The sequence below is a fragment of the Marmota flaviventris genome, chromosome 15, assembly GCF_047511675.1.
Source record: "Marmota flaviventris isolate mMarFla1 chromosome 15, mMarFla1.hap1, whole genome shotgun sequence".
NCBI lineage: Eukaryota > Metazoa > Chordata > Mammalia > Rodentia > Sciuridae > Marmota > Marmota flaviventris.
This window is the reverse complement of record NC_092512.1, coordinates 36,426,169-36,436,154: the sequence shown is the minus strand read 5'-3', so window position 1 is coordinate 36,436,154 and position 9,986 is coordinate 36,426,169. Positions and strand designations below refer to the sequence as shown.

General features: G+C 44.0%; 1 long non-coding RNA gene across 1 annotated transcript in view; it reads right to left on the bottom strand.

Moving 5' to 3' along the window:
• Positions 1-1,388: 1,388 nt before the first annotated feature.
• LOC139701365 (uncharacterized) overlaps positions 1,389-9,986 on the bottom strand; it is a 32,839-nt gene continuing 24,241 nt past the window's right edge. Inside the window, exons 2-3 of the long non-coding RNA XR_011704721.1 lie at positions 5,298-5,375; positions 1,389-1,655 (exon numbers count right to left, since the gene is read on the bottom strand). This is a non-coding gene — a long non-coding RNA (uncharacterized lncRNA). The remainder of the gene's footprint in view (positions 1,656-5,297; positions 5,376-9,986) is intronic.

The window sequence follows — 9,986 nt, the reverse complement described above, 5'->3', positions numbered from 1 at the left end:
CCATTGGGAGACAATGAGATTTACTTACATCTCAGATACTTACATCTTGCTATCTTTCTGCTTCATGCAGGAAAAAAAAGAAAAGAAAAGAAAAAAAGCCAATACTCAGATCCAGGCCCTAAAAGATGGCCTATGAATAAAATATATTCACTTAAGTGCATAAAGTCGATGCTGTGTGTACTTTAGCTGTCTTTACAGGATTTCCTGGTACTTGGCACCACTCTGGATTCTCCAAGCTACTGCCTAAGTGTTGGGCAAATAGCCTTGGGTGTAGTTAGATAAAGGTCAGCCCTGTTTCGGATGTCATGGAGGGAGCTGGGGTGAGTTTCTTCTTATCAATATCTTTCCTGTACACTTGGGATGGTGAGATTGTAGCTACAGACCCTGCTGGTGGGCTGTGTGGATTTCACAAGACACCATATGGGGAAGCACAGGGAATCTCAACCCTCCTCCCAGCGTTATTTTACCTGAACAAATGCGGAAAACACGTGTTTGAAGTCTAGATGCAAAGAAGCTGATTGACAAAAGGCTACAATTGGTGTTAACATACTCACACTGGTGCTTGTTTTTCCCTATTCAGTCAGGTTTACAACAGAGGCAAAGGCCAGGTAGTGTCCATTCCTGAACTGCAGTAGGCTAGTCACTGTGCAAATATGAATGTCCACCTGCTTCGGTCCCTCTCTCCCACCCGGGCAGAGCACAGCTGGAGATGCAGTTTGGAGTTCTGAGACGTGTCCCTTCATCTTTCACCTAACTTGCATGGGTGGCCTGGAGAAGTCATCAGAACCTTCTTCCCTGGGGTGGACACTGGGGGGACAGAGTTGCAGGAATAAAACCCTGAAGATCGTCCCATAGACCCTCAGGGGTATTCACTATGTATCCCCCCACCACTACCACAGGGTGAGAGACTTCCTGACCTTATGTCACTCAAGTCATTCTCTCAAGAATTATTTGGGGAGCCAGGAGCGGTAGCATTGAAATCCCAGTGTCTTGGCAGGAGGATCAGGAGTTCAAAGCCAGCCTCTGCAACTTAGCAAGGTCCTAAGCAACTCAGTGAGACCCTGTTTCTAAATAACGTGTGGAAAAAAAAAAGGCTGGGGATGTGGCTCAGTGGTTAAATGCCCCTGAATTCAATCCCCAGTTGAAGAACCCTCTGGAGAAGGTGGGTTCAGAAACTCCCAGTAATTTTTTCATTGTCCATAATAAGTAAGTGGGTTCCAGGTCTGAGCTGGCTGATTCTAGGAGGCTGCGCTCTTGACGCAAGAACTGGAAGAATCAAGGAGTGCCATGCGAAAGCTTTCCATAGCTTCCCTCTGCTGTATTCATTTCTTTTCCTTTTTTTCTCCCTTGTTTGGCTGTCTTCTCATTTTGCATCTATCAAAGTACTCTGCATTTTGGTACCTTTATTATTTGTTCATATTTTTTTCTCAAAACCATCTGCTGGATTTTTGGACAGCCAGAATCCATGCACAGTATCAGTTATTTAGGCAACTTACACAAATGCATTTTTTTCCTTGTGTTAAGAAGAACTTGACTGGCAGGGTGTGATGTTGTGCATCTGTAATCCCAGCTACTCAGGAGGCTGAGGCAGGAAGATTGCAAGTTCAAGGCAGGAGGATTGCAGGTTCAAGGGCAGCCTGCGCAACTGAAGGAGACTGTTTCAAAATAAAATAATAATAATAATAAAAAGGTCTGGAGATGTAGCTGAGTGAGAGAGTTCTTACCTAGCATATGTAAGGCCCTGGGCACCAATTCCCCAGTACAAGATATGTGTGAAAACACACACACACACACACACACACACACACACCCTACACAATTTTTTTTTCCTACTGTAAGAACATTATCAGTTTATTGCAGAAATTTTGGAAAACTCAAGGAAGAAAAAAAAAATCCAGATTTTTACCCTCCTGAGAAAGACACTGTTATCAGTTGGGGAATTTCTTGACAGTTTTTGCATAATATATTATAACAAAATATGAATCATACTGCAAACATGGCCTTGCAGACAGCTGATGCAGTATTTTTAGGTAACTAAGCTCATCTCTGGTAGACACAGTACAGATGTTCTACTACACTAGATGGAGAGCTCCATCCTGGGGGTTTGGACAGGAGAAGGGAAAGCTGAAGCATCCAGTCAAGGTCTTTGATCCCAGTCTAAACAAGAGCTTCTCTGGGTGACTTCACATTTATGGTATAACTCAAGTTCCCCAGAAGTGGCAGTGGTTTTAGAAAGGATAAGAGCTGACTTGAAAAAGAGCTCCAAGGAATAGATAATAACAAACATTTTAGCTCATACAGACCCATGGGAAAACCAGATCCCTTCCTGCCAGATGCTGGGATGCAATCTACAGAGCCTCTTCTCAGAGGTTGATATAGCCTTTCAGCACTGAGGGCTGAGTTGAGAAAAATTGAACATTATGTGGTTTGGAACTCGTGTCTCTGAAATGCACACTGTTGACAATGGTTTCTTCCCACAGTCGACAGAAATAAGCTTGTACAAAGAAGCGGCTGGCCTAGTTTATTAAGTGCAAGGTTGGAAGCCAGAAGCTGGGATGGACGCCTCTCCTGAGTCTGCTTTTGCCTTCCTCACTTAGCCTGTTCCCAGTCTCCTTTCCAGGAAAGCTGTAAGAGTTGATAAAATGATCCCCCGTGGGTGGCTTGGCTCTGGGAAGGTAAAGTTCTGTGAGGGGGTTCAGAATCCTACGGCATGGGTTCCTCAAGGCTGTGTCCAGATGGTGTGTGGTTTTGCACTAACACAAGATCTGGACAAATGAAGCCCGTGGCTGTGCCTTGGAGGTGGTTTTGGCCAAGGCCTAAGTCATAAGACTGCTAAGGTTCAACGCAGCAGCCCTCAGCTTTCTGGAGCCTTTCTCTGAGAAATCCGTACTCAGTGTTATCTCGAGGGGAGGGTTTGCATAAACAAAAAGGCCCCTGGAGCCTCAGCCCATGAGCAGTTCCTATAAGCAAAGGGGGAAGAATTCTCTTGGGTCCTGCCAACTCCTCCACTTGCTGGTGGAGACCTCAGAGTCTCCTTTCCCAGTGATTGCTTGAAGCAATGTCCACAGATGAGAAACGCAAGAAAAGCATCTGCCCCGAGCCAGCCTTTCAGTCAGTTACCGATGACGGAAAATGTGCTTGAGGTTTAAAGCTGGGGAAATGTGTTTTCGTTCCCATGATAACCACATCTGTTATCAGCGGGGCGGGCTGTGTATTAATAGGCACAACTTTCCTGCGTCTTGAGTGTGATGTGTGAGAGCATTAAACAGAGAAGGCTGAGAAAAGCCAAGTCTCTGGGCCTGCTGATCCTGCCCCTTGTATTCTTCTAGAAGGCCTGACTCTGGGGCCTAAGTGTGTTTATATTCTCTCCACTTTAGAAGCTAATCTGAATCAGGAAAAAGAGCTGTCTTATCTTTTGTTCCTGGCTTCTCAGAAACACTACCAAGTTTGATCTGTTCAAGATGCCCCACTTTTTAAACTTCTTTCTCCCCAGATGAGCTGAGGGTTCCTTTGACGTTTCTTTCTCTAGCATTTTATGGCCCAGTGCAATACGATCATCTGGTGTGAGAGCTGGACAAGACCCCAGGGATCCTCCAGATTGTGTCTGTCACACTCTGTTTTTTGGAGGAAGTGACTCTGGGGCCACCAGGGGAGGGGAACATGAGAATGAACCAAAAGCCCAGACCTATCACAACACACCAGGCACCTCCACTCAGCCACCTTAGGCGTTGAACTTCCAAGTAGTGCTTCATTTGCACAAGGGGCGATATGGCTAAATAAACTTTGAAACCCTAACAAAACTGACCCCTTAATTTTACTGGTTAAGAACTAAATCCCAGGGAGTTTAACTGACCTGCCTAAGGCACTTGGTTACCTTTGTGAAAAGCCAAGACCAGAACTCAAAGTATCTGCACTAATTTTGAGTCAATGATTTCATTGATTCACCAGAGTTCCCTGCCCAGCCTCTGAGGAAATTGCTATACTCCCCTCCCCAAGAATCTTATTTAATGATTTAAATAAGTCATATCTATTTGAAAAAAAATTGCTTTCCACTAACTTGAGCATTAGGTTACATAAAACCTTGTCTTCCATCAACTTATTGAAAGGCCTTTCCTCATTAAATATCACTTTTCTTCTGATTGCAACAGAGGAATTTGTGGTCAAGTCATATTACCATTTAAAATATGTGGGATATATTAACATTTGCAAGTTGCATTCATTTTTGTAGTTTATGTTAATGGGGCTCTGGTTGGCATATATTCAACTGTATAATACTGTTTGGTATTAAGTTTCTTTCAATAAGAACCACATTAAAAAAATTTCTTTTCTGACCCTTTTTGCTTTTCTGGGTTCATATCTTATAGTCACCCTGTTTCACGAATGCGCATCCCATGGCCACAGTATCTTACAACTATTTATGTCTATTTCTCCCAGTTAGATATGAGCTACTTGAGGGTGGTGACAGGGTCTCACACATCTCTGTCTTTCCAGAACAACTCAGAACAGGTCCTCAATAAATGCTGGAGAACAGGGGGTCCTGGGGGTTGGGGAAAGAATAAATTGTGTATGGTGCCTCTCTATGGAGAGATTTTTTTTTTCTAACAAGGAAAACTTTATGACAGATTGAAGCCCTGTTGAAGCCAATCCTTTTAAAGTTCTTGAACAAAAGAGTCTTATAATTAGCTCTTTTAGATGGAGATCAACCTTGTGAGCCAAGCCTGTTAGCTTAGGGGGAGAAGAGGGAAGGAACCTCCAGAGGGTTCTCTTCCCCCTTCCTCTGTGCTCCAGGCATTCCAACCTCAAAAAAGAGAATGTAGCAGTCTGTTCTCCTCTCAAAAAGCGATAATATATACATAAAAGCCTTTTTATGGTGGCTATATTTAAACAGGCACAGAAGTAGAGATAATAGTATAATGAATCCCCTTGTACATACGACTTCAACAATTATCAACCATTCAACAACTTCGCCACCCTGACTTCACCCCTCCCCCTCCACTGCTTAAAAATGCCAAATTAATGTGATAGAATATCAAGTGGATATGAAAAACTACAAAAATGTGAATGAGGGCTGAATATGGCCATGCTTATTAGATGTAGACTTTAATTACTTCCACTCAAATAGCAAATGGACATTATTCCTACCACTATAAAATGATACATTTAACATACAGGAAGAAGACTTGGAATATTTAAATTTGTTAAATTGTTCAGGATTTATTTGGTCTGTGTCTGGTATTCTTTATTCTCTCTCTCTCTTCTTTTTAATCTCTTATCTCTGGGTGTGTGGCATTACATACCTGTAATCCCAGCGACTCAAGAGACTGAGGCAGGGGATTGCTGGGGTTGGAGGCCAGTCTTAGCAATATAGTGAGGCCCTGTTTCAAAAAAAAAAAAAAAAAGAAAGAAAGAAAAAAGGTTGGGGATGTGGCTTAGTGGTTAAGTGCCCTTGGGTTCAATCCTCAGTATAAAAAAAAAAAATTTGTCAAGATATTTCAATGTTTCAATCTTATTATAATATGAAGCTTTCCAATTGTCTGTGGTGCTAAGATTTCCATTTGCTCCCAATTTCCTTCCTTCTTTCCTTTATTCTTCCTTCTTTTCACCCTCCCTTTTTTTCTTTCTTCCTCAAATAACCCACAATTTTTAACTGCTTAAAAAGCCACCAGTCTGCATTTCCCTGCTTCTCTTGCTGATATATGTGGACACATAATTAAGTTTTGGTCAACAGAACATAAATGAAGTATCATGTATAAATTTCAGGAAATGTTCTTATAGTGCAGAAGCAGGTACTTTGCCCTTCCTCCTTCCGGATAGCTATAATGCAGATATGATGGCTGAAGGTGAAGCAGCCATTTTGGACCAGGAGGCAGAATATGCCAAGAATAAAAAAGCAGTGATAAGGGGTGATTCCTGAAGCCTTTGTGAAGACATTTTTTTCAGCTCTGAGCTACATTCCCTGAGATCTCTTCTACATGAAAGAGAAATGAGCATCTATCTTGTTTCTTAGGCCTTTAGTCTTTTTTTTTTTTAATTTGAAGAAAAACACTAACTAGGATACATAGTGTCATTTGAAACTAAGATAATTAAATGATTCGTTTCTTTGTTTAGCTCTGCTTGTAGACTCTTTATTGGACCACTTTCTATTCTTCCACATTTGATTTTTAAAAGAAGCAATCCTTTAGACAATAGCATTAAAAAATACTTAACAAAGCTGGGGAAATCCCTGGATGTGAGTAAAACTCAGGTTAAACACTAACAGCATCCTGAGCCATTTGCCATTGCAAATGATTCACAGAAAAGCCATCTGGTGGGCCACGAGTCCCTGGGTCACTGGACATTCTGATTTCCTATCAGCAGGGTCACGTGATAATGAAGTTGTATATTCATTCTACCAACAGGCATGTGGTGCAATAGGTAGGAAGTGAGAAGAGCTTAGCTGCTAACTCTGGGAGCAATGGATGGCCCCAGGTGGATGAGCTATTCGAGAAGGGGATACCTTCCTCTGTGCTGCCTCTGTCCTGCCATCTGCGCCCTCTCACCAGTCCCTGTGCTCATTCGGTGTGAGTAGAGAATGCACACTGCTGGCCTTCCCACTTCCTGTTCTTCATCAGTGTCTCGCAGGTCCACCTGTGGCCTCTCATCCATGTGGTCTGGGTGGCAGGTGGCCCTTGGGTGTGCATCTGGGTCCTGCCTAAGCCAATCAGTGCATCTCACTTCCTTGGCCACAAGTTTTGGTTGGGTGCTGGCTAAGCCACCAAAGCTGATCTCATCGGAGTGAAACTTCATCGTTTTGTGGGAGAATTGGGAAAAACAACTCTTCCTGCTTTGCCAACTCAGGCTTTAAAGAACACGAGGCTGGAGGCTGCAGCCACCCGGTCAGCTGAACCTCATCTAAGAATACAGGCAATCCAGAGGAGGCTGACCAGATGCAGGGAAGGAGGGAGTCGTGTTCTTGGCCACAGTACTTGGGCCCCAGCGTCAGGTGTGCCGACGCCAGTCCAGCCTGCACAAGTCTCAGACACCTGTCAATAAGTTGCAGTTGATTGTTGTCGTCACTGTGTGCTGTAGATAAGTTCTGAGGATGTGTTCCATACATACAAAGTTTAGTCATTGCTGATCTGAAATTGAAATTCAACTGGATGGTTGTATTTTTATTTGCTAAATCTGGCAATCCTCCTTTTAAAAAACTTGTTCTTTTTAGTGATACATGACAGTAAAATGTATTTTGACATATTAAAAATACTTGGAATATAGCTTCCCATTCTCGAGGTTGTGCATGATGTGGAGTTACACTGGTTGTGTATTCATATAAGAACATAGGGAAGTTATGTATGATTCATTCCACTGTCTTTCCTATTCTCATCCCCCCTCCCTTCCCTTCCTTCCCCTTTGTCTAATCCAATGAACTTCTTCTTCTTTTTTTTTTTTAAGAGAGAGAGAGAGAGAAAGAGAGAATTTTTAATATTTATATTTTAGTTTTCGGCGGACACAACATCTTTGTTTGTATGTGGTGCTGAGGATCGAACCCGGGCTGCACGCGTGCCAGGCAAGTGCGCTACCGCTTGAGCCACATCCCAAGCCCAAAGAGAAAACATTCAGCCTTTGCTTTGATTGGCTTATTTCACTTAGAATGATAGTCTCCAGTTCCATCCATTTACCAGCAAATGCCATAATTTCATTCTTTTCTATGGCTGGCTAAAATTCCATTATATATATATATATATATACAATGGAATATATATATTGTATATATATACACCATATTTTGCTTATCCATTCATCTGTTGTAAGGCACCTAGTTTAGTTCAATAGTTTAGCTATTGTGAATTGAGCCACATTGATGTGGCTGTGTCACTTTAGTATGCTGATTTTAACTCCTTTGGGTATAGACCAAGGCATGGGATAGCTGGGTCAAATGGTGGTTCTATTTCTAGTTTTCTGAGGAATCTCCATACTGCTTTCCAGATTGGTTGCACCAATTTTACATTCCCACCAGTAATGTATGAGTGTGCCTTTCCCCCCACATCCTTGCCAACATTTATTGTTACTTGTATTCTTGATAATTGCCATTTTGACTTGACTGTGATAGAATCTCAGTGTGGTTTTAATTTACCTTTCTCTAGTTGTTAGTGACGTTGAATATTTTTTTGATATATTTGTTGAGTGATTGTATTTCTTCTTCTGTGAAGTGCCTGTTCAGCTCCTTTGGCGACCCTACTAGTAAACAAAATGTATCAGTGATTGATAGTAAAGTACAGTGTCCATGAGAGGATCAGAAAATTCATCCAGGTAGATGGGAGATTGAGTCCTCGGCTGGGCCCAGATGGGACAGAATGACAAAGCCTAGGGATGTTTCTGCTATCAAAGTTTCCAAAACAGGGAGCCACATCTGGGTGTTAACCGTGCAGAGAGCGGGTGGCCGAATGGTTAGAACAATTGCTTATCCATTCAGCTCAAGGTCTGAGCTGAACTAAGAATCAGCAACCTGAATACCACAGGGGTAAAAAGATAAGGTGAAATTTAGGGCAGACACACCCAAAGTGTACTTAATGTACTCTGTATTCTGTAGTGTAGTCAAGGAAGGGGGTGGGGAGAAGGAGAGAGAACAATAAACAGGAAAAACACTTGAAGTAATGTGGGTGATGGCAAAGTGAGAGGTCCTGATGCGAATTTACAGGGTGGCCTGAGTGACCTGGTCCCTCACTGACTTTCACACAGTGAGCATCCCTCTGGGGTGAGTGTGATTCAAAGGTCACCGGGGTGATGGTCAAAATGTTTAACAACCAGTACCAGCAGACTGATGTGGACCCACCAAATATGAGCTCAGGCTTTTGGTCTGAGCAACTGACATCAGCGCTTCACTTGGGCACAAAGTTCACACCACTTGGGAGTCTACAGAGAGCAGAGGTCACACAACCTAGCAGCATGGGAGGGCCAGGAAGGCAATGTCCAAGTGCAGGGTCTGGCACTCTCACAGGGCTGGGCCGACGGGCACTCTTTGGCAGTGATGTGCCCACCCACATTGCCTTCCCTGTCACAATCTGAAACAGCTCTCTGAGCGAGCTCCTGGGGGCCTGGGGACGTCCCCTTAGCATGAATGTTCCTGCTGTGCCAAGTGTCCCTGCCCCAGCTCTGGTTCCTGGGCACCTTGGCTCAGGTGGCTCCCTTCGCTGCCCAGCCCTGTCAGCACTGTTAACACCCTACGTGAGCCACCCTGCCTTGGAAGCTCAAGTGTGATCAACCCTTTCATTATAGTTGTGGATTCCCTCACCAAAAACCCTTTCCAAACCCTCCATGTCATGCTGGGTGAGAAAACCCATCTCGCTCTTCAGAAGTAAACTGAGAACTTTATGAAGAAATCATAAAGCAAGCCTGTTGCTTGTGCCCAAAGCACAACTGTGGAGTGGACCCCCAGTTGCTGCTCATCGCTGAGTGGCAGATGGTTGTCAGCAGTGAACCGCGATGGTGATGGGTTGAACCTGGCAAGCCTGGCACTGAGGCTCCCGGAGCAGAGGGGTTCACATCCGCAAGTGTGGGCGGAGGGACAGCAAGGTGACTGCTTGCCAGGCTGGGCTCTTACCCTCGTGTGTGTGTGTGAGGTGTGTGCAGGCTGCAAAAGATCAGGGAACACGCTTCAGGTTGTAAAATAGCAAGACAAAGTCATGCGTATTTAGGTTTGGTGTGTTACCTAATGTCCCCAGACCTCGCTAGCCTGTGGGTACCAAAGAGCCCACAGGAACAGCAGACCTAGAACACTCCTAGGCTTGAGAAGGGTGTGGCTGGGAGGACAGGAGGGTCTTGGCTACATGGAGCCAATATTCCTAAGAAGTCCCTGGTGTCTGATGATGCTGAAGTGCTGGAGCCTGACAGAGACTTATGCAAGAAGGACCTGGCAGGGTTACCGCAGCAGCAATGGTGGCCTCCCTCCTCTCTGGCTTTCAGAGGCACGAGGCATTCTTTCTGGAGAACCTTTTTATTGGTGCTGG